We start from the raw sequence: 25,260 nt of genomic DNA on the forward strand, positions 1-25,260 counted from the left end.
AAGGGAGAAGAGTGCAGAAAGAAGCATCCACACTATTAGGGCTTCATCTCACATCAGACAATGTTATGTGTGTGAAGGATCATGCCCATTCCTCCGCTGTATCAAAGCTTTCACTGGTCTGGTAAGAGGCTGAGCTAAGGCATAAAATTCCCTTCACATGTGACTTTAAGTGTACCACAATCAGTGCAATTTTTCTAGAAAAATGAGTGCTGGAACTCACCATGAATGCCTCCTTTGTTCTCTTAGAACAGGCATAGGCAAACTCAGCCCTCCAGATGTTTTGGGACTATAACTCCCATCATCCCTAACTAACAGGACCAGTGGTCAGGGATGTTGGGAGTTGTAGTCCCAAAACATATGGAGGGCCGAGTTTGCCTATACCTGTCTTAGAATGGCAATGGCTTCCACCTGAAAGGGGATGGAACTGAGTTCCGGTGAGTTCCAGCTGAAAAGAAAGCCATGAACAATGTGCTCTGATTGTGCACCAGTCATATGTGAAGATTTATTCTCAGATCTCACTCTCATGGATCTGGTTACTGACAAATCAAAGCTACCTCATTCCTCAGGGACTGGGGAACACCCTCCTGCTGCTACTTCTACAGTGAATGTGCCATGCTAAGAATCAAGTGTCTGTTCATCTGGCTTGATTGCTTCATCCTGTGCTGAGTTAGGCTGTCACTGAAATCAATGGACTTGGACATGTAAATCTGTGAAGGAATGGGATGCATATATGTAATGAGACGTTAAAATGGGGAAGTGAAAAAAAGTGACTTCAAAAACCCTGGTTGTAAAAATGTCATTATTGTTTTTAAGCATATACATGCCAAAACTCTAGAAGCCCAATGTAAAATTACTGTTAATTAGTACATTTCCCCATTATTAGAATTTTTCTTACTCTATAAAACACAAGTATAAAACCTTCATACTTCTGCAGACAGCATTCACCATATTCTTCTAGACAACTTTAAAGATTAATTTCAGCAACATAAAATTTTAATTATTGTGTAGCAGAACAATCTATCATATTATACTCTGTCCGTTAACAGTAGCGATGTACAATTACCATGTTCTGAAACATTTCCACCTCGCTGGTATCTTTTTACCATTTGTTCCTACTTTAAGCCATAACTCTTTTGATGTCTTCTCATGCATCAGACTGACTATGTGAAATCATGAATATCATAAAAATTCCATGAGTCTTTCAACTTATCTATCTGGAGTCATTCAAGGTCAAAATAAACTGATCTGCAACAGTGAAGCTGGGATATAGTCCCATAACAGTATAAAACAGTAGGCCAATAACAAAAAATAAAATAATAGAATTGTGCTACAGTGTGATTCATTCAAAAAATGAATATAATCACAGGCTACAATACAAACCTCACCTGAGAATTGCCCCCATTGAACTCATTAGGACTAATTCTAGAGTAGACATGTTTAGGATTTCAGACAGTCAACGTAAATGGATTCTCCATGCCCTTACATCTGCAAAAATATTGATATTGATATATTGGAAGGACAAAAACATGGCCACTTTTGATCAATGGATAGATGACTTGACAACTCTTGCAACCATGAATGGATTGCTTTCAGAAGATGATTATGTATGGGCAAATTTAATGATATTTGGAAAGTATTCATTGAAACCATAGTGATCCTTGAATCAAAGTATATTTGAGGGAAGCAATAAGTTCATCCATTTACATGTATGTTATATAGTTCTGTAATCTTAATTGCTCTCCATTTGATGAATGGCAGTTCAGTGTATCAGCTGACTCCATTTGCCATGGCTTCAAGCACAACGAAAAGACATTTCATTGTCACAATCTCTGAGAAGCCCCTGTGATGGGATTCTTCAGTTTTGTTGACATTTTCTATAAGGGCTGAGGAGCTTCTTTCAGAAAGAGACGTCCAAAAATGAGAGGTCCCATTGTTCTGGGCCACTGAAATAAAGGTTAACGTGTGCTTGGGTTGAGCACATGCTTTTGCTATATATGGCAGGGGTGGAGACCTGAGGTTTTCCAAATATTTTTGGGACTACAACTCTCACAATTCTCCATGCAGGCTGGGCTGACAGGAGCTGGAGTCCAGCAACATCTGAAGGACCACAGGAGGCTTCATACTTCTGAAATAGGGGATGTGTAGGTCATTTTGTTATTTTTACCATGTAGATCAACATTGCTTATTCTACCTGGCCGCATATCCCTAAGGTCTCAATCAAAGGCCTTTCCTAGTCCTGATTTTCTAATTCCTTCATCTTGGAGATGGCAGGATTTGAACTCGGGACTTTTCAGCAAGCAAGACTTCTGCTGTTATCACTGAGCCAAGACCCTGGAGCTCTGAGGGCCACACATTTATTCTACGGTCATGGTTTTATTTAGCAATTATAGAATACTTTCCACAATGAACTCCCAGTTGCATTAACAATGGAGTCTTTTTGATACAGTTCTGAGTGTTGGGTGAAGGGCACAGCATGCAAAACATTTTTTACAAATGAATTATTTCATGCTAAGATGTGCTGAGTGGGGGCCGTCCCCATTGATCTAATATAAATCAGATTACAGAGTGAGAGAGATGCAATTATGCAGTTGCCTATCTCATATCTGGAGAGATAAAATCCTCCCAAAAAATATAATGGCAACAAAGAACAATGGATGGTTTTTGTTGTTGTTAAATACAGCCCTTGCAGGATATGAATTTGTGCCACTGTAATCCTAGCATGTGGTTTCTTGTTTGCGAGAGACTACACACTCTCCTGCTGAGATCTATGGGGATTTGGAAGCATGAAATTAGCCACTGGAAAATGGTCACATTTTCCGATCTCAACATCTCCAATTAGTAAAGAAACTACAATAAGTGCATGAGCAGAAGGGATGGAAAGAAGAACAGATGAAATAGCTGCAAGTTGTTGTTGTTGGTTGTTGTTATTTACTCCTGTAGAAAATTTTGAGTATAAACACACACCCCTGAAACACCCCCAGATGTAATGATCTAGGGGCTGCACTCTTCAATGGAAGTGCAGAATAAGCATAACGTCAGAAAAATTCAAGGTGCCTTTCACTGATAGCATTTGGCACACTAGCTGAACCCTTCTCTGGATAACACCAAACATATTAGAGTGCTTGACCTTGCTTTCATCATGCAACCTCCAAGCCATCTGAAGGCAGCTCTGTTCACTATGGCCACCTGCATCAGAAGCCCAGCTTCAGAGGTCAGAGAAGTAGACCTTGGATACAAGGCTATTTATGTGGCTCCCCACGTAAATGAAATGCCCTTGCCATAGAGTCCCATTTGACATCAATGCTCTTATCCTTCACGTGCCATTTAAGAAGCATTTTGTTTCCATGTGCCGTTTATCAATCCTGATTTCTTGGTGTTTTATTGCTGCTAGTTTTTGCGGCAGTGGCTGCTCTGATAGTCTTTGTTTGTCACTTGGAGCTATGTTATTTTCAGATTTCTGGTGTCCAGTTTGCATCTCTTTAAAGTAAAAAAACATAAACAAAAATGGGACACAGATTGGACATCAGCGGGGGACATTCAGAAACCAGTAAGAGAACATTTCAACCTTCCATGACACTGTTGCTGTTCTTAAGTTACTCAGTCTTGAACAAAGTAACTTCAAATGGGCAGGAAACTGCTGAACTGCAAGGGATGGTAGGCTTCAGTATGAATCAAGATAATTGGTGTTGTCTGACATACCAAATGAGAGTCCAGAGGGTGGCAACACAAGAACGGGCCTTCTCTGCAGTGGCTCCCCGTTTGTGGAATGCTCTCCCCAGGGAGGTTCACCTGCTGCCTTCATTATACGCCTTTGGCTTATTGGCATCCGATGCCCTTTAAATTTGTCGTGGGAGGGGGAAATTATTGGTTTGCTTTGCCCTTATTTTTATTATGTATTTTGTGTTTATAATAGTGTAATTTTATGTTGTGAACCACTCTGAGATATAATAATAATAATAATAATAATAACTCTAAGTCAAGAAAGCTTATTCCATAATATATTTGTTAATCTTTTTATCTCACCCATTGTCAAAAATTGCAGGGTTGGTTACAACAGTACAACAGCTAATTAAAACAGTCAGAAGTTTAAAACAATACCTAATGCAACTACAGGGACACGGGTGGCACTGTGGTCTAAACCACAAAGCTTAGGACTTGCCAAGGTCGGTGGTTCGAATCCCCACGACAGGGTGAGCTCGGTCCCTGCTCCTGCCAACCTAGCAGTTCGAAAGCATGTCGAAGTGCAAGTAGATGAATAGGTACTGCTCCAGTGGGAAGGTAAAAGGTGTTTATGTGTGCTGCTCTGGTTCATGCTGGCCACATGACCCGGAAGCTGTACGCCGGCTCCCTCGGCCAATAATTTTTTTTTTAATGAAATTTTTTATTATTTTCATTATAAGGTACAAACAAACAAACACAATACACATAGCAAAACATAGTACACATATCAAACAAAAATCACATTGACAAAAGAAATACATATACCTACCTAAAATAAACAAAGATATAAATCTATCCTTATAATCTAGTTTCAATCTTCTTCTATCCTTGACCTCCCCCGCCAACCCGACTGCATTCCTCGCAAATATACTTTGGTAACTTTGTATCTTTTCACCTTAGGCATTATCTATAATTCTTAAAGTCCTTAAGATATTTAATCAAATAAATTTCAATATCTAATCTACACATCCTAAAATTCATACAAATTTCAATCTTTCATAACAGTATTGCTTAAACTCATTTTTATATAACATCAGTTTGCTAAAGCCATTTTTCTATCAAGTTCTGCTTAAATATTCAATTTTACACATTTATTTAGATAATCTTTAAAATTCTTCCATTCCTGCGACACCTTCTCCTCTCTCTGGTCCCGGATTCTCGCGGTCAGTTCGGCGAGTTCCATGAACTCCATTAATTTTATCTGCCATTCTTCCACTGTCGGGATCTCTTCGCCTTTCCAGTTTCTTGCAAGCAGAATTCTAGCAGCTGTTGTGGCATACATAAAAAACGTTCTATCCTGACTGGGTATCTCAGCATTAACCATACTCAAAAGAAAGGCCTCTGGTTTCTTAGTAAAGGTAATTTTCATTACCTTCTTGAGTTCATTATAAATCTTCTCCCAGAAGGCCTTTACCTTTGGGCATGTCCACCACATATGGTGGAAGGTGCCTTCCACAGATTTACACTTCCAACACACATTGCTTGTTGCAGGATATATCTTTGCTAACTTAACAGGTGTTAGATACCATCTGTATATCATTTTCATAATGTTTTCTCTTAATACAGTACAATAAAGCGAGATGAGCGCCACAACCCCAGAGTCGTCTGCGACTGGACCTAATGGTCAGGGGTCCCTTTACCCTTTACCTTTAATGCAACTACATTCCATTTGTTGCGATCACATGATGGGCCAGCATATCCAAGAATACCGAGCAAACCACTGAAAGAACACTAAACGAAGATGGGAAATCTTAGCTGGTGCCAAAAACTAGACAACACTGGCACCAGATAAAGCTAGAGGGCAAGGTGTTCCATAATCAAGGTGCCTCCCCAGGCATTTGCCAAGCAAGAGCAGGGCAGTATGGGGACAGGTAAATGGCCCCTAAGCATTTAGGACTTTGTACATCAAAACCATCATCTTTCAGTGGGCTTAGTAGGAAATATACAATCAGGGCAGGTTTTTCAAGGTTGAATCACATGAGCCATCAGGACCTTCGGGGCAGTGGCAGCTGTATTTTTCACTTGCTGCAATCTCTAAACCGTTCTCAAGGGAAGTCCCAAATATTTATAAATTCCTTATGCACAGGTAACTATGCACACAGGGAGAAAATATGTACTGCACATACAGGACAGTTACAATCACAGGGTATGGCAAACACAGGTGTTTTATTTCAGCTGAGTTTCTATATATGCATCTCCTGCAAATTAAGATGCATTTCCTGCTGACATGTGTATTATTAAACAAAATTTTCAGGTTGTCAGGGCAGGTAGAGCAGTCTGTGTTGTTTCCTTGCCTGCATGGAGGCTTCTCCGCTCTCCTGATTGCAGGCTGTCGGAGAAATCAATATTTCATTTCTCACATCAGCCAGATGGGTAAACCAGGCAAAGCTTTCGAACGAAGCCTTGTGCATTCGGACGCGGCTGGGGGGGGGGGAAGAGAGGGACATGTTTTTCCTGTTTCAAACTCTACACTTTACAAGCAGCTATTGACAGCTTTGAAGTATTTTCTTCCAGGTCTGATCCATCATGGCGGAGCACGAAGCTTTTCTGCATGTGTGGTAAAAGTTTGTTTTCCAGCGTGACCTGCCAAATGCAATTATAAATTCACTAAGTGGTTCCTACCTTTAGATGTGTTCAATAAACTGCAAAGCCTTGCCAGGAATCTGTAGAGATACCCTGAATCACCTCGAAAGGTGTAGCCCACAATTGTATTTCCAAACACTATTTCCGAAGATCCCAGCTAGAGGAAACAAAACTCTTCTCTGACAGCTTATAAGATATAGCTAGCATGACTCTATTGATCCCTACAGAAATGTGGATTTAGGCTGCAATTCTACACAACCTTTCCTGAGAGTAAGTCCCATTGAATGCTGAGTGACTTACTTCTGTGTAGACATGTATAAGATTGTATTGTTGGTAGGATAAAAATTAGCCAATGCTAGATTTGTGCATACTGAGAAAAGGAATCTTTACATACATCTTTTTCATATAGCCATTTAAACTACTTACAGAACATAGCTTCAAATTGCTTGGTAACAGAAATGCAGAGGGCCCACAGGGGAGAGCATGCAGAGCTCCAGCAGCCCCCCGGGCCGCCCCCTGCCTCCTGAGCAAAGGAGAAGAGAGTGATGAGGCAAGGTTGGGAGAGAATGGGGAAGAGCAGGCTGGACTCGGGAATACCTCATGGCTCTCCGTCCGTGGGGCTGGAGTTTGGCAGAGTTGCAGAGAACTGAAGGCAAATGGGAGCAGGTGACGAGATGCCTTTCCAGCCGGCCAATATGAATTGCGCCGCCAACAACCCATTGAAGAGGTGCTGGGCAACTAGCCCCGCTGCCATTTGCTCAGTTGCCGCAGGTAAAGGTAAATGTAAAGGGACCCCTGACCATTAGGTCCAGTCGTGGACGACTCTGGGGTTGCGGCGCTCATCTCGCTTCATTGGCCGATGGAGCCGGCGTACAGCTTCCGGGTCATGTGGCCAGCATGACAAAGCCACTTCTGGCGAACCAGAGCAGCGCACGGAAATGCCGTTTACCTTTCCGCCAGAGTGGTACCTATTTACTTGCACTTTGATGTGCTTTCAAACTGCTAGGTGGGCAGGAGCAGGGACCGAGCAACGGGAGCTCACCCCGTCGCGGGGATTTGAACCACCAACCTTCTGATCGGCAAGCCCTAGGCTCTGTGGTTTAGACCACAGCACCACCCGCAGGTACACAAGCGCAAAGACGGCTGTCTCTCTCTCTGCAGGGGAAGCACAACAATAAGAGCGTCTCTCTGTCTTCCCCGCACACAGAGAAGTCCCCAGAAACCAGACGTGTTTTCACAAAGCCCAGCGCTTATTACCACTTGAGCAATATGGGTTTACTCTGCCACACACACAACTGCAGCATCAAGGACCCCCTTTTCCACTTCTGGGTGATGCTGCTGCGGCCAGCACTAAGAAAGGGAAGGCTGTGCCAACAAAATGGAAGTCCATCCCCAAACGGAGTATGTTAGTAATAATAATAATAATAATAATAATAATAATAATAATAATAATGCAAACCGGAACAACCATTTCTGGTTTTGAAGTGTTTGTAATCCAAAAAGTTCGTTGGCTAGGCTGTTTGTAACCCAAGGTACCACTGTATAGTTAAGGGTGTGACTGCACATTGTTCATTATTTCCACAGGGTTAGGAAGAGCTCTAATGCTTTTCTGGATGACCACCATCATTATCAGCTCTGTGTGGTAAAACCACATTTTAAAAATTCTAAGCCTATGGCTAAAGACCGTCTTACTACTGATTTTGGTAAGCCATGCTGGAAATCAAGTTATTGATGTCCATTTATTTCAGTGTCACTACTCAGAGGCTGCATTCACTTGGCAGTTTATTCTATTTTGATATTTTCCCCATAACTGTTAAGTTCTGCATTATATTTGAGCCTTCACACAACATAAAAACCATTTCTGGAACTTCTCTCTGATGAGGCAGGTCAAAGCATTCTGTGAGCTGAGGACATGGGTAACATGTCCTATAGACAAAGGTTAGTTTGAACTTTACTGCACATCCGAGAAGCCAGCAAACATGTTTTAGCATCCTAGCTGTGCTTCTTCCAGCAGCTGCATTCACAGAAGTGGCTCCCTGTGATCTGCAAATTTAAATTGGGGTTGTATTCACCTTTCTTCATGGGATTGTATACTGCGTGCATTATTGGATAAGTGACCTTGGACCCATCGCTATCTTTCCACCTAAACAATTCCAGCATTATAAATTCCAAGTAATTTTATTTTTCAGTTGCACTCTTTTTCTCTCTGAGTACTAAGATGGAATCTTATCAATTCACATCTCCATTTTATTTGCTGATTTAAGCCAGCAGGAGACTGATCAGGTCAATTTGCTCAAGTTACATGAGGAATTCTTAGGCATACACAGCTCATCACATTTCTGATTTGTTTGGTTTTTTCCCTTTTAATGTATGGTATGTTGGACAGAACTGGAAATGTTAGGTGTTACAACACATATGGTTATGTGTTGTAAACTGCATTACTGCCAAAAAGGAGAAAGGGTGGCTTTTTTTTTGGAGTAGAAAACAGTCTAAAAGTGTAGTAAATAAAAGCAAAACACCAGTGTTATCCCTAGTCAGGTCTGACCGAGCCACAGAACCCATGCTCTAGTCATGCCTCTCCTTTTTTGCCTAGAAAGTAGAGTATCTTGTTGACAAGTCCACACATTATTAAGTAAAGGAGCTGGTCTTGACAATGCCAAGCAAGGCTTGCTGGAAAAAAATTAAACTGCAGTCTTCAAATGATCACTTTTGTAAGTCTATCTTCTCTCCCTCAGCCCATTCCTCTGAGCCCTTTAAAAGTAGTTCCATTCTACAAGCTACTATTATGTAAAAGTCCTTCTTCCAAGAACCAAAATGCATCTCTCTCCGGCCTGATTACGGCTTGGAGTGAGGCTGGCTGAAAAGGAATTGTGTAAACATTGATTCTGAGACCTTTTGGCCTCTCTGAGGACAAGCTGATCTTTTCATTCACAAAAGAACAGGTCAGGTATGCTATTTTAAAATACCCACTTCCAAAAGTGAGATATTTTACCTTTTCCGCTGTCCAACTTTACAGGGTACCTTTGCGGTTGTTATTGGGGAAAACACCTTTCAGCATAGCAAATTAGAAGTCATTCGTCACTCCAGATAGTTTGGGTAACCATTAAGTGAACAGGAAGTCCACAAAGCCGGGATTCATCTGTCAAAAATGGTGTCCGGGCAGAGTTTTCAGGAGCCAGTTAAAATGTCCATGAAAACCCAGGCATATGGCAGCCCATATCGGAATAGTTGATTCCCCCCCCCCTGCGAATTTACGGGGGGGAAATAGCCCAACGACAAAACTCAACAACTTTGCCAAAAAGCTTCTTCAACTTCTTAAAATACTGTAGCCCTAGCTAACTCCAGTGGTTGGCTATCATAACATTAGTATACTATAGCTAGTCAAAGACCTGGTCATAGAGAAATGTTTTTGCCTGGCACCTAAAGATGTGTAATGAAGGCGCCAGGTGAGCCGACCTGGGGAGAGCATTCTACAAATGGAGAACTACAGCAGAAAAAGCCTGTTCTCATGTTGTCACCCTCTGGACCTCTCTAGGAGGAGGCACATGAAGAAGGGCCTCAGATGATGATCACAGGGTCTGGGTTGGTTCATATGAGGATAGGTGGTCCCTGATGTATTACAGTTCTGGCCTCAAACTAATTGGAGGCCAGTACAGTCAGGCTAGGATTGGTTGATGTTCTGAAACAATCTTGCCCTGGTGAGGACCCTGGCCACCAAATTCTGCACCAGCTGAAGTTTCCAAACAGTCTTCAGAGGCATCCCTACATGGGACTAATTGCAGTAATCTAACCTAGAGGTTACCAGACCATAGATGGCAGAATTTAAATAACCTTTTCCAGGAGGGGCCACCAACCAGAGCTGATGGAAGGCACTCTGCACCACTGAGACCTCAAGCAACAGCAAAGGAACCAGAAGTACCCCCAAGCTATGTACCAGCTCCTTCAGAAGGAGTGTAACCCCATCAAGAGCAGGCAACCTCCAATCCATGTGGTCTAGGGAACCACCCACTAACAGTGCTTCAGTCCTACCTGGATTCGAGATTCGTCTGCTGTAGCAGTGGAGTCAAGATCCAGGTGGATGCAAGCAATCCTATCCTGAAAAGGCTTTGCAAACGAGTCCCAGCAAGCTGCCATCAGTTTTGCTACCTCCTTTGCAACAGGCTGGAAAAGCTCTACTGGATGACACTATGAGGATGCAATGGAGGCAGCAGAGGATGCCTTCTTTCACAGCCACTAGGTAGGCTCACTGTGGTGCACCTTCCAGGGACACAGGAGGGATCCATTAGAAAATCTCCACAAAAGCAAAACAAAGAAAGTTGTTTGGCCTTTAAAACTGTGCTTTGGTTTTCATTTCATGATGGTCCCAGGGTCCATCTCTGGGTTGGCACTAGAGTGCAGTACGTTAATAATAATAATAATGCGATGAAACATCAAACATTAAAAACTTCTCTAAACAGGGCTGCCTTCAGATGTCTTCTAAAAGTCAGATAGTTGTTTATTTCCTTGACATCTGATGGGAGGGCGTTCCACAGGGTGGGTGCCACCACCGAGAAGGCCTTCTGCCTGGTTCCCTGTAGCTTCACTTCTCACAGGGAGAGAACCACCGGAAGGCCCTCGGAGCTGGACCTCAGTGTCCGGGCTGAACAATGGGGTTGGAGATGCTCCTTAAGGTAGCCTTTGTAATCTCCAACCTGGTGGCTAGCAGATATTTTGGATTACAGTTCCAATCAGCTGCAACCACCAGGAGCAATGCTACATTGGAAGCGCTGTGGGAAATTTAAAGGGTGCTTACCACAGTGTTTTTCAACCACTGTTCCGCGGCACACTAGTGTGCCACGAGATGTTGCCTGGTGTGCCGTGGGAAAAATTGAAAAATTCAAGAGAATTACTTTATATATAGTCAATATAGGCACAGAGTTAATTTTTTAAACATTTTCTAATGGTGGTGTGCCTCGTGATTTTTTTCCTGAAACAAGTGTGCCTTTGCCCAAAAAAGGTTGAAAAACACTGGCTTACCAGACCCAGCTCATCCAACTTTTTCTGATGCAAAACCAGGATGCGCTTCTTCTGAGACACACTCCTAGGCAATTCACGTGACCCGTGCCTCATTCGTGACCCACAAAGCATTTTGGGGGTTGTGGGGCAATGCACGAGATCACAGCCTTGGAAAAAAGTGCTTTCTTTTGGTGGTGAAGACAGCACAAGACATCATGGGCTGTCCCCTGAGTCCGCTAGACGTCATCGCAGGAGACCGTTGCCTCAGAAGAGCGAGGAACATTCTCAGGAATGACTCACACCCTGGCCAGCACCTTTTTAATCTCCGGAGATATAGAAGCATGATAAGCCACACCAACAGTTTAAAGAACAGCTTCTACCAGTGGGCCGTGAGGCTGCTGAATGGAAGACAGCAACATTGCAGCTGATGTTTGGGGTTGTGGTTGTACGACAGCACATAGAGTGTAGCAAGGACTGAGAGATTGTGGGGGAGAGGGGGACTCGTTTAATCTCACTGTAAACGTGTGGTACAGTGATAATAATAATAATAATAATAATAATAATAATAATTATTATTATTATTATTATTATTTATACTCCACCCATCTGGCTGGATTTCTATTCTATTCTATTCTATTCTATTCTATTCTATTCTATTCTATTCTTTCTTCAGGGTGAGAGTGCAGCACCCAAAATGGCCACCAAGTTCTCGAGAGGGGAAAAAATGGATGTCTTGTTTTTTCCTAAGCACTTGAAAGGTATGCCAGCTACCCAGGGCTAACGGAAGTGTTGGGGGAGAGTCAAAGGGAGACATAAGGCAGATTTCAGCAGTGAGCCCTGCTGGGCCCCCCAGCAGCTCCCCGAGAGTGTCATTTGTTGGTTCCAGGCCTGCTGGAAGCTGCTTGTAGTCATTCCCACCCCTGAAAATCTAGGATCTTTGGAGGTAAGAATACAGCCATGTTAAATAAATATAATAGCTTCATTGTTTTTAGCACCTGTTGAAGCTAGCCTACCCAGAAACTCGACAGGTACTTAAATATGTAATTTTATTCTATAATGAATATTTTATTAAAACTCTTGGTTTTATTTACGTTTTGTTTTCAATGCTGTATTTTTTATTGGTAATTGGAATGTATATTTTAAGTAAATTGCTTGGTGGTTTTAGATGATTAAGTGGTATATAAATCCTGTGAAATGAAACAGGAAGGGTTTAATGCAAAAAAGTAGCAATTTCTCCCTCACTCACCCACACTCTCAGTATGTGGGCATACCATTATTTCTCAGCCCCTGCCCCCACCCCCGAATCAGCAGGGCTTAGTGACAGGATTCAATACTCCTCTCATGTCACACACTGTGTCTCCCAATTTATTATGCACACGGGGTTTGATTGGCACATCTCAGCATCCCACCTGCGAGCAATCAGAGGAACAGTGAAGCTCTTGCCGCCATTCTGCTGCTGACTCCTATCCCTAGTGTCGCTAAAAATAGGATTTACTAGGCTGACATAGAAACAGGCTCTGCACACCTACCAAAAGAAAAAGAAGAATCCAGAACATCCACATAGAATCTTTTTAACTATGTGACATCATCTTAGATTTAAAGTGGTACCTTGGTTCTCAAGCGCCTTGGTACTCAAGCGCCTTGGTTCCCAAACACCAAAAACCTGGAAGTAAGTGTTCCGGTTTGCCAATGTTTTTTGGAAGCTGAATGTCTGGTGCAACATCTTCTTGAGTGCAGGAAGCTCCTGCAGCCAATCGGAAGCTGTGCTTTGGTTTTTGAACATTTTGGAAGTCAAACGGACTTCTGGAACGGATTAAGTTTGGTGCTTTTGTTTTTTGCTATTCACTTTGCGTTTTTGTTTTTGAGGTTTTTTTCAGTTAATTTGTTTTTGTGACTGTGTGGAACCCAGTTCAGCTACCGACTGATTTATTGTGTGACTGTGGAAATGGATAAAAGCCCCCCGTCCAAATAATGACTATCATCAGTGCAGGTAAGAAAATAATAATAATTTATTTTTTATCACCTACAATACTGTCTTTACAATACTAGTAAAATTGTTTACAATACTAGTAAAATTCATGTTAAATTGCTGTTTTAGGGGTTGTTTTTAAAAGTCTGGAGTAGATTAATCCATTTTGCATTTGCATTTCAATGGGAAAGCGCACTTTGGTTTTGGAATGTTTTGGTTTTGGAACAGACTTCCAGAACGGATTAAGTTTGAGAACCAAGGTACCATAGTATTTCTGTATTTCCGGCAGCCAGGCTGTACAAGATAGGAACAGGCTGAAAGGAACATATAATAGGGCTTGCCCTGGGGATTACCCCAATTTCTTGATAACATAGGGTTTTGAATCACAGGGTTTGCAACAAACTGGCTCTTGCCTTCCTTGCAAGGTAAGGACTGCTGAGCAATCTGTGTGGTTTTATTTCGTTGTTTGCTTATGTTTACTGTCTCCTCCCCTCCCTTCACAGTGAGTTCCCAGGGTGGCTTCAAACAATATAACAAACCACTACAAAAACAGATAAAATGATTACAATGATAAAACAAGTAAAACTGTTCTAAGTGGAACAAAATGGTATACATGAGTATTGCCACAACCACCCATGTATTGATACCTTAATCTAAACATGTGGAAATTCAAACTCGCAGTACATCCTATGCCCTTTCAAAATGTGGGGATTTTTTTTTTTTGGGGGGGGGGGGTTATTGGGTTGCTGTTTTTATTTTGATTCTGTATTTTGTGGTTTTATATTTTGATTTTATTCTGTGAACCACTCTGAGACCTCTGGGTATAGGGCAGTATATAAAAATTCAACAAGGAAGAAGAAGAAGAAGAAGAAGAAGAAGAAGAAGAAGAAGAAGAAGAAGAAGAAGAAGAAGAAGAAGACAGGTTAGCACCTTCAGCTTTCTTCCTAGTAATTAAGTGGCATTGCGCAGGTCTTGTATGTATGTATGTATGTATGTATGTATTTAATGTTCTAATTTTAAATGTTTACTAAAGAGTCAAAGTGAATGGCTGAAATGCTGTGATGTATTAAAAAAATGAAATAAAATGACAAGTGTTGTCTAACCAACCAATAAGCTTGATACACATCCTAAAATAAGTTTCACTAACATGTAAATCTGAAGCGTTTAGGAAAAGACAGAGCTTTCCCAGACCAGACAGCAACATGGTAAAAACTAGCCACTTTTATGCTGAGGAGAGAGCTGTCATGGCGGGAACCCAGCGCCCAATCAAATGGGATTATTTGTTTTTCAGTTTTAGCACACACTAAGGTTGGTGGCACTTAAAACATTGCTTTGCTGTTGGAATAGACTTAAAAGGTGTAAATTTGATATATTATTTTTCTTCCTGCTAGATGGGATGAACCCAAGAAAACCATTGTCTGGTAGATTTCTGCAACATGTCAGTGATGCTTCTCAGCTGCCTTGTAGTTGCCTTTGCCAAGGGAGAGAATTGTTGTCAAATATTGTGATAAGAAGATCAATACTTTGCATTCCATTACACTGAGGTCCAACTCCGAGGGCCTTCTGGTGGCTCCCCTCACTGTGAGATGTGGAGCTACAGGGAACCAGGCAGAGGGCCTTCTCGGTAGCAGCACCCACCCTGTGCAACACCCTCCCACCAGGTGTCAAACAGATAAACAACTACCAGTATTTGACTTTTAGAAGACATCTGAAGGCAGCTCTGTTCAGGGAAGATTTTGCAACTGTGCTTTGAATATTTTGTCAGGAGCCATCCAGGGGGGCTGTAGCAACCTGGTCAGATGAGAAGCATATAAATAATAAATTGTTGTTGTTGGCACACATTCTAACAGGGAAACAAACAAATCACATACATTGCATGCAGCACACCCTACAGTATGGAAATGAATGAGATGAATAAACAAGATGTGAAATCAGAGGGGGTCAGTGCTACACTTAGGGGAGAAAGTGGGACATTTCTTGGCACATGATTCTATCATCACATTTGGTCCCCTCGTTCAGGGCAGGCTGAAGGTAGTTCAGTATATATGGTGGGTCTTTGAACGATTAGCAAGACTTTCTGACCCCAATGGGGATTTTTCCTACCTCTCAGATGTCCGTTTCAGTCCCATATTTACATTAACTTACGGTAATACTCAACAGATAAACAGAAGTCATGAATGTTGCTCTCATGATTTTCAAGAAGATGCCCCTTAAATCTTCAAACTGATCAATAGTAGCTACAGAAGATAAACTGTGATGTCATAACCCTGTCAACGAAGTTGGGGCATTTTCAACCTTTTTCTCTCAAACTCTGCAGTTTCCAGCTAACTTTATGGTAAAGGTAAAGGTAAAGGAGCCCTGACAGTTAAGTCCAGTCGCATCAACTCTGGGGTTGTGGTGCTCATCTCACTTTACTGGCCGAGGGAGCCGACGTTTGTCCACAGACAGTTTTTCTGGATCATGTGGCCAGCAAGGCGAAACCAGAGCAGCACATTGAAACACCGTTTACCTTCCCGCCGGAGCGGTACCTATTTATCTACTTGTACTTTGACATGCTTTCGAACTGCTAGGTTGGCAGGAGCTGGGACCGAGCAACGGGAGCTCACCCCTCCACAGGGATTCAAACCTCTGACCTTCCGATTGGCAAGCCCTAGGCTCAGTGGTTTAGACCACAGCACACCCGTGTCCCTAACTTTAAGGTAGTTCTTAATTATAACAGCTAGAACAATTCTTCTTCTTTCCAGTATTGGAACAGTATTGACTGTGGAAGACCCAGTGAATTCCATGACTTAAGAGAAAACTCAAACAGAAACAACAATAGGGCTGCCCCCCACTTTAATATTTGGGTGTTGAACTGCAGAAATCTTGGTGAGTGAATAAGGAGTGGATTTTTTTGAGTGAAAAAGACTGAGCTCAATTTTGGTGCTCCATGTTCCAGGAGCACTCTTTTTTGTACTGTATGTGATTCCAGTTAGTGGATCTCGAGGTAGTAATAGAAAATAATGCAAATCCTGTAGGATTGAAGTCTGTTCATCCCTTTAGATAAGGTTAGCATGGAAATAAACTACCTGCTTGAAAGTAGCTTAGTGCCTTCTTGAACATCCATAAAAACTCTATTTATTCACCACTGGAAAACATGGAGTGCCTTTTTGCAAGCTTAAAGTTGCTGCCATAATATAAATGGAATAGGCAGAGGATTCCTGAGGCACAACTCTAGAGAAAGCACACTGAATTGCTGGAATTCAACAAATACAAAGCAGGATTTCAGCATATACATTGCAGACTTTCAGTTAATAATATCTGGCCATTTGCGGATGAGTTAAGAGTGCTTTGATATGGCCAGCTTTGATTTATGTGAATACCAGATTTTCTGTTCTGCTAAGGGGTACATTTTTTTTTATCTAGTCACAAAGAAATAATGAACAACTCGAAGGGTTATTTGCTCATCGGTTTTTATTTTCTTATCTTGTGATGCCAGAATATAAGATTTTGCTTGATGCTATAATAAACATCCTCTGGAAGGGGTCATATATAAAGCTTTAGAAATGACACCATCATTTCTCAGAAGTAATTTGGGTTTCAGGATTATTCAGTGACAGAGTGTGATGGGGGCCTTTACATCTGAAGAGAATAAAAGTGAATTTTAATAAACTGCCCAAGGACTGGGTGTAAGAAATGTTTTAAAATCCAGAGTTTTATTTCCCTTGGACCTAATACATTTCAATAGTAGGCACTGAATAGATAACAGTCCAAGATCACTTGCCTTTTTGTCAGGTTGCATCTCTTTTCTTCTCCCACAAGAGGAAAAGTCTCTCTCTGTGTGTGTGTGTCTGTGTGTGTGTCTGTGTCTGTGTCTGTGTCTGTGTCTGTGTGGCCCTACCTCAAGGCATAGATTCTTCTCAGGTTGAGTCAAGTTCTGAGAGCTCCGGGCCTAAGAAACTAAAAGTTGTGTCTAATGCATACGATGCACTGTCACCAGTGGGCTTCTAAACATTGAGTGGTTTTAGATGAGTAATAAGTTCCAATGAAAATTTGGTCCCTCCTGTGCTCTTCCATTACAGACCAATCTAAACTTGTCATTTATGCTGTAGTTCCTTGGTTCTCGAACGGCTTAGTTGTTGAACAAATCGGCTCCCGAACGCTGCTAAGTGAGTGTTCCTGTTTGAGAATGTTTTTCGGAAGCCAAACGTCCAATGTGTCTTCCACGTCTTCCGCTTGAGTGCAGGAAGCTCCTGCAGCCAATCGGAAGTTGCGCCTTGGTTTTCAAATGGTTTCAGGAATTGAATGGACTCCCGGAATGGATTAAATTCAAGAAGCAAGGTACCACTGTAATGTTAAAAATGCATTATTAAAATGTGACACAAGAGGGCACTGTAGAGCAGCGAGAGTCCGGGAGTCCGTTCGATTCCTGAAACCATTTGAAAACCAAGGCGCAACTTCCGATTGGCTGCAGGAGCTTCCTGCACTCAAGCGGAAGACGTGGAAGACACATCGGACGTTTGGCTTCCGAAAAACATTCTCAAACCGGAACACTCACTTAGCAGCGTTCGGGAGCTGATTTGTTCAACAACTAAGCCGTTCGAGAACCAAGGAACTACTGCATAAATGACAAGTTTAGATTGGTCTGTAATGGAAGAGCACAGGAGGGACCAAATTTTCATTGGAACAGTTTCCAATGCGAAACTGCATTGAGAGTTACATAATGTTATATTTAATAACGTTTTTACAGATCGATGTAGATCCAGTCCCAGTGAAGTAAGTCCCAACATTACCACGTTTTCTTTTCTTTTTTCCTAAGCCTTCCCAAATTAGTCCACTTTGCCGCTACGGTTTTAGCTCTTACTGGCTTTCTTGCTTTCATGCTGTTTTATTTTTGGTTTTATGCTTTGTAGCTTGTTACTGGGGAGTGCTTGGCACTACGTGGGAATTTTTTTTTAGAAACATCAAACCAAAAATCAGGTGAAGTCAATCCAAAGCCATGTTCTGGTCCACCACCTGGATTCAAAATGGTGCCTGGCATCCCAACATCAACAAAGGCTGCCACTCCATCTCTGGAACCAAAAATAGTGTAGTAGATTTCTCCACACTTCTTGGGTATTCTTGGAATGTAGAGGATCTAAGTGTAAAATAAATAAATAAATAAATAAATAAATAAATAGATAGATAGATAGATAAATAAATAAAATATGTCATAATGTGGGGATAAGTGAGTGGTCAAGAAAAGGAGAAGTACCTTTAAGTTGCTATATCAAAACCAGGAAGGTGAGAGTGGCCTCAACTCAAGGTCTGTTCCACATCATACATTTAAAATACAAGACTCCCCCCACGCAAGAATCCCAAGAACAATAGTTTCTCCCTCACAGAACTACAATTCCCAGAACCCTTAAACTAGTTTCCAGGATTCTTTGGGGAGAGTAATGTGCTTTAAATGTGTGTTGAATGTGCTCTCAATGTGCGGTGTGGATCTGGCTGAAGCGTCATGGCTGTGTGAAAGGAGGTTTTGCCACCACCAACTTGATTTCCTGCTTAACATTCCCTGGCAGGTTACATCTTTATATAGTCAGTCGACCTATATACCAGCATACCCCTAAATGTGATGTATGTGTGCTGTGGCTAAAGTAAACTACCCTTCAAGGTATTCTCTTGCTCTCTGATTTAAAAGGAATATTCTTTTCATGGTTGCTTGTATTTGCTGCATTTTTGTGTGTGTGTTACGGTGATTCCCCCCTCCTGTTTATCTTCTAAGCTACCCGAGGAAATTCTGTTATAGGGCAGCATGTAAATTGCATAAACAAACAAAGTAATGACAGAATAAATCAATAGTGAGCCGGTGCAGCCAGGATTAGATGTTTGGTGCTTGCAGCCTCATAACCAGCCCTGTTGGTTTTTACTTCCAGCCATCTCTCACCTGGAGGGCAGCCATGAACATAAAGACGAGTGGGGCTGTACCACAGGCCTTGCCCCTGTCCCTACCCTCGCATCAATTGCTGGCCTTGCTGAGATTTGCAAACGGACTTCTAATGTGAGGGGAGCCCTCTATTTTCACTTTGAGCCAGATACGTAATAAAACTCTGCCAATCAGTTACAAAAAGAATCTTTGTGCTTTAAACCCAGTGGCAGTTTTGTTTCATGATTTAATTTCCCCCACTGGTGCTCTTTGCCACATTTTGTGGAGCCCAATTTGTCAAAGACACACCCACTAAATTCAGCAGCAGACTTCGGCGTCTCACATTTCAGCGGCTTGCCATGTGTCACGATCCATGGCGTGATTGGCAAGGGACCTGGGCAGGAACGCTGGGACCAGGGTACAGGCAGTGGCCCTGGGAGCAGAGGCAGTCCGAGTTGCCGATGCAAGATCCAACAGGGGAAGGGGGGGTAGAAGAGGCAGTCCAACTGGCAGGTTCACAGTTGGGAAGCAGCAACAAGTCCAACCAGGGTCAGAGACGAGAGGAGATCCAGAAACCGTACCAGAGTCAAGGCAGTTGAAAAGTCCAGCTGGGCGAGGTCACGATGAAGGATCACAGGAACAGGCTGCAGCTCAGCAGAAGACCTCATTGCTGTGGCAAAGACCAAGGGCGAAATGCAAGCCTTTTGTAGTCCTCCGGGGCTTGCTCACAGCCACAGTGCATCTTGTCACCTGACCATGCTTGCATCTGATTCATTTAAGCTCAGCACAGCCAGGGCTGCCTGACTCTTGCAAGCCCTCACAGTTCTCAGGGCCTGGCTCCTGCAAAACCTCACAGTGCTCATTACACCATGCAATGCCAACATTTGGCACCACCGGCCTCTTACTCTCCGTTCAAATAATAGTTGTCTCCACGCCCAGTGCGACCAAACCGGTTGTGCTTCCCTAATTCCGCCTCTGCTAAGTTCTTCTAGTCTCTCATTAGTTTGACCTTGGTTGCTAGTAGCAGAGAACCATACTAGAAGTTTGAGCTGAAAGTTAATATTATCTCCCACGAAAAGATTGAGGAGCACCAGCTCTTGACATCGAGATACATTTTGTCCAGTAGTTGCTTTTATTTGGATAAATACTTCCTCCCGGAACTGAGCCACTTTCCCACGTGTCCACCACATATATTGATAAGAGCCTAACATTTAGCACCCTCTGCAACATTTTGATGAATAGGGGGCACTAACAGAACTTTACTCGGCACTAATATGGGCTAACTGTATTCATAAGATGACATTTTTGCAGTATATTGAGTGCTACCTCTCTCATTGAAGCAGAGGCCAATTGTTGTGCTACGTAACTGTAGCCTTTTCACCGATATACTGTACTGGCATGCTATGGTAAATTTCACACCAACTCTGATTTATTTCAGTGATATAAGCTTCTGGTTGATTGCAGCACACTAAGAAACCACTTTTCACGAAACAGGGACAAGATAAAACAAAATAATAGAATATTTTACAATGCTTGGCCATGTTTCAATTTTCATAAAATGTCACATAAATAAGAAAATACACTTAAAATAGTTGGCCCTTTATGGTAAGTATGGAAACACAGAATCAAAGATTATTGGAAGTGATTTGTAATTATTGGAAGTGATTTGAAATTATAGGAACTATTCTAGATGACAGACAGGATAAAGAGCCCTTGAGTTCTGAGCTGCACTATCTGGCAAAGTAGATGTGATCAAGTAGTAATGGCAGTCACTGGCATCTTTTATCATCTAGAACAGCTTTATGTCTTACCGCTTTTGAAGGGGTGAAGTTTGGCTCCTAGTCTCCAAGGAGCATCTGCGCTGAACAAAATTTATTTAACATATTGTTGTCACTCTGCGGATCCAGGTTAGGATACTCTCTGTTACCCCAATTAAATTAAAAAGAAGAATCAATCAATCAATCAATCAATCAATCAATCAAAGGGCCACTTTGAGTGACCTCGGAGGCAGAAAGATCATGATAAATTGGAATATGGGTATTTGTTGATATCAGAATGTATTAGAGATATATAAAGAAAAAGTATGATAAGTTGAAGCACATTCATTTGTATGATTGGAATATACGGTTGGGTTTGATAGGAAGTCCATTCTGTTTAGGTTATTTATGTAATTGAAGAAAATTTGTTGTTTGTTTTAGTTTTTGTCCTTTTTAGTTTGGTGGTTGTTGTTTTTTTTGTATTTTTTGTACTTGTTGTCTATTTTTTCTTTTTATATTTTGAGATGTAAAAGTGTACAGAAGTAATGTATAATGAGAAATACGAAACAATGTGTTGTAATATATTTTTGTTTAATATTGTAATATAAGAAGATTGATTAAAAAACCCAAAGGGCCACTTTGTGCATGCATGCATGCACACACACACTATTTATTTCACAACATTTATATACCACTTGAATATACCACTAAGCAATTTACAAAAATGCACAGAGCACTTGCCAACCCTATGCCAAAACACTTGACACAGGAAACAACATGCATCCTTATATATAAGGTCATCATGTATGATGTACCTGTAGAATCACCCTCATCCTTCATTGTTCCAGTATGTGTCTTTTTGCACACATCGCTTGGCTGGAGAACTGCGTGGCAAAATTCAGAGATGTGCATTTCAAAGGATAGCTACGTTTCGATGCACATACTGCTTCAATTAGGTAGGTATGTCTTTGAATAAAAACTCCATCTAATTTCTCCCCTGTCCCTAGGTGTGCAGAAAGAGGTCGATCTCTCTGCTTCGTGGTCCTGATAAAAACTGCTCCTGCTACCCAAGTCTTAATTCACTTGGAAACTGATCATTGGCACCAATTCTCCTTGCCATGCTAGATGGTGTCAATGGCAACATTCTCCGGAAGAAAACTGCAGCTTTGGGGAGAGTGTTCACCAGGATGGCAGTTCAAGAGTGGAAGGATTACCGGTAAGTCTCCACATGTGCAATGGACCCAATAGTTGCGTGTTTAGACCTTTAACCTTCCCCAAAATAAATTCACATATGACTCAGATATTTGGCAGAATTTAGGCCACAACTTTATTGATTACAACCAAGTGAGTGGTTGCATAGGTTCTGGTTCGACTATCTCCCTGAACCCTTGCTGGCTGCCCTGTCCCAGAGCCATGTTCGTGGGACAGACAAGGATGAACAACAGGGACAACTGATGGAGGGTTCACCAAAAAGCCGTTCTGATGTCCCCAGGACTTGGCCACTGGCCGGACCCCTTTAGGGAACTGACAAACCATTGAGTCCCTGGATTCCTGTATCGGAACATCCTGCATTTCCATAGGTGTGGCCACATCACGTGCCACGCCTATATCCTGAACCAGAGCCTATCCGCAGCATACAAGTTGTGACTAGTTGCTACGCGGCAGGCAAAACCCAAATGGCACCAGCCAATCAGCCAAGTGAGGAAAATTCCTACTGTGCCCCTGTCCCAACGAGAGACGACTCACGATGGCATAGCAAGGTCAACGCAAGCCCTAAATATAGGGAGTGGTGGGTGGGTGTTCCGATGCGTTAGGCCCCAAAGAGGAAGCTCAGCAGTCTCGCATTTGGCTTAAATAGGTCCTGCGTTGCTGCATTTTACGATGCCCCATTGACCAGATTTCACCCTAGCAACACGGGACCGACCTATCAGGGGTTGATTTCCAATTACCCCCACAACACTTGGTCAGGTTGCAGGTCGCACCGCAACACATGCCCTCTTTTAATTGAGGACCCGATTTATCAGCCCACCTACCTACAATGGCTAAACACGCACACCACCAAACTATGTGTTTCATTTAACATACAGTTTGTTCTGTTCCAGTCTTAACAATGACTGAGGAAGATGTTAGACTTAGTAGCACAATCCTGTACTTGTCTTCACAAAAAGCCCATTGAGTTCGGTGGGACTTGTTTGCAGGAAAGTGGCTATAGGATTGCAGCCTGAATTAGGTACCAAACAGACAAGCAAGTAACAATGGTTGTTCCTTCTTTTTTAAGTAAATGCTCAGCTGAACTGCCTCTCTTATGTGTGGTAATTGCACAGGTGAGTTTTTTTCCACTGTGTGTACCAGGTTGGAGCATTCTGACAAAGCTTTCAGCATATGTCAACATTCAACAAAATCTCAGTGCGTGCGCACATGAATGTCATGCGCCCCAACTGCCCTAATGCAATACGCAATGTGGCTCAAATGAATAGGTTTTGCTAAGGCGTTTCAGAAATGGCTCCACCAAAACATTTTTTTAAAAAATAATTACATTTCTCGTATGATTTACAAGGGCTACATATTCATAAATATGCACATCGCAGCCAAGCGCAAAAGATGAATAAAGCCCAACCTCCACCAGTCATCATGCATTGCAGTCCATATCTCTATCTCTGTGTTTTATCCTGGTTAAAATAAATGAGACATTTATGGATGCACCTGAGATTAAGTCCCATTGAGCTTAATGGGGCTTATGCCTGAGAAGATTGTATGGTAGATCTAATTCAACATGGCTAGGCTTGCACTGATTTACGCAGGCCAAAATCTGTGATGGATTGTGGTTTAAACAGATCCCCTTTAAAATAATTAATGTGTATAGGTTTGTTGATTCAAGTTATTACACGGTGTACAGTCATAAATGAGAGCTGTTGCAATAACTTAAGAATTCCTTTTTGATTAAGAGGAATTTATGCATGGACTGAATATGGATTAGTGATTTCTGAAATTATGCCCTAGGGATCCACCTTCATATTGATTCCACCCACCCCCCACTCCAATAGCTACAAACTCGTCAAGTTAATGGATGTTACTAGTATGCCTAGTTCCAACAACAAGGATAACTCTTTCATGAATAATTCCAAACAGTGACTCCAGGTGATTGATTGCAGGGGTTATGAATTGGAGAGATAAATGACTTCTTCAGTATGCAAATACAATACAAGGCAATAAACACACACTGGTGCATATCAGTGCAAAACAATAATTGCAATTAACTCCAGTGTCACAGACAATCTACCTGATATACATTTCTGCTGAAATGCCACAGTCTAGTGTCAGGTATGCTACTGAATTTAACCCTGCCATACAGCCCTAACACAAAGCGCCCCAGTCCAGCTGGGACTGAGCACAACAAAGTTGTGGTGAGTGATGAACGGCCCAAGGAGAGAGTTGATGGAGATGCAGATTGCCATGTAAGATGGATGGGACACATCCAACAGCCTGAATGAGGATTGCGTATAATACCTCCCGCTCTTGTTGGTGGCATGCTCATTACTATGTAGATTCAAATCCAAATTTGCATCTGCACCTTTTTCCCCGAGAGCAGTTCTCACTCTAACAAGGGAAAGGGCTGCATCTGATTGACAAGAGTCGTGGGCCCATTTGTCAAATAAAATGTACAAATCCTCAGATCAGGGGCCTGGAATTATCAGGTATTCTTGCTAAGCCAAAAGGTTGACTGTGGTCATTTCCAGGTGATTCGTTTGGGGATGAATGGCCCTGATTTGTTTGATACATAGTTTGCAGAGAGGTTAGATGACAACAAAGCTTTATTGAGAATAGATTGAATCTTTTTGTTTTGCTTTTCAGATGTGCTGCTACCGCAATCATGGGTAGCTGCTACTGCCAATCAAGGCAGCCCTTTCCTGTGTATCACAAAATCAAAGTTACAGTGGTAGGTACCTTGGTTCTCAAACTTACCATATATACTTGTGTATAAGATGACTTTTCCAGCACTTGTTAATGCTAAAAAAGCCCCCCTGGCTTATACTCAAGTGAGGGTTTGCTGCCGCCACTTGTGCCACCGCTGCTCTGCCAAGCTCCTGTGCCTGCCCTTGCGAGCGGCAGAGGCTGTTGTTGGTGGAGGAGGAGGAACGAGCAGTCTGAAAGCAGCCCTTTTGGGCTGCTTGTTCTTCCTCCACCGCTGCCGCCACCAGCTGCTGCCTTTTGTACTTTTAAAGTTATTGTTGATGCCATCTTGTTTTTGTTGACCCTCTTTTCCGCTTTCAGAGCTAGTTTACTGTTTTTCTTTGAAATAAATACTCAAAAACATTTAACCTACAGATGCCTCAATTAATGTAATTTTA

The sequence above is a fragment of the Lacerta agilis genome, chromosome 10 (genome assembly GCF_009819535.1).
Source record: "Lacerta agilis isolate rLacAgi1 chromosome 10, rLacAgi1.pri, whole genome shotgun sequence".
In the NCBI taxonomy this organism is placed as follows: Eukaryota; Metazoa; Chordata; class Lepidosauria; order Squamata; family Lacertidae; genus Lacerta; species Lacerta agilis.